Below are 793 nucleotides of genomic sequence, written 5' to 3'. Positions count from 1 at the left end.
AATTTCCTGTTGGGGTAATTATTTACCTACTGACTATTAAGTGGAGTGCTAAACCACTACACCACGGTTGGATTTTAAGAATGAAAAAGAAATGTGAAGATGTTTGTTTTTACGCGTTTAGAACTAATTAAGAAAAGGTTCATTTGAAGTATAATATACAAGAAAAGAAAATGCCAAATGAAAATGCCAAATGCCAAATGATTTTTCTAATGCCAAACGGTTTTCAAAAATGCCAGATTTTTGGAATCTGGCATTTAAAATGCCAAACTGGCAACCCTGCTACTACTTCCCCAGCGATTCGTTGCCTTCGGTTGCCTATCTTCCACCAATCACCACCCATCCCACTTAATTAATCGCACCCACCCCCCTTTGCCATACACTAAACGACACAGACGACCATACAGGCAGACGACCACCAACCTTCACTCCGCAAACCGCCCTTTCGTGTGTGAGATGGGGGGAACAGGAGGCGCACGCCTTGGACGATTCCATTATACGGGGTAAATTTCAAAATTTACTACACCATAATGATCGCAATGACAACGATCTATGGTGAAGGCATGACCCCTCTTCTCTAATGGGTTATTGTTTGAAATGTATGTGACTACTAAAGATGTGTGTGTTTGTGTGTGTGTGTGTGGTGTGTGTGTGTGTGTGTGTGTGTGTGTGTCGAACCTAGCAAGTAGCAAATCCGATTTTTTGTTTTCTTTTGTCCATCTCTTGTCACCACTCCTTTCTATCGCAGTGTTGTCATTTAAAATAATACAATTATATTAAAATTTCGTTTGGTGTT

Source organism: Berghia stephanieae, chromosome 1 (genome assembly GCF_034508935.2).
Source record: "Berghia stephanieae isolate SIO BIC M18660-M18661 chromosome 1, UCSD_Bste_1.3, whole genome shotgun sequence".
In the NCBI taxonomy this organism is placed as follows: Eukaryota; Metazoa; Mollusca; class Gastropoda; order Nudibranchia; family Aeolidiidae; genus Berghia; species Berghia stephanieae.
This window is presented reverse-complemented; position numbering follows the sequence as displayed.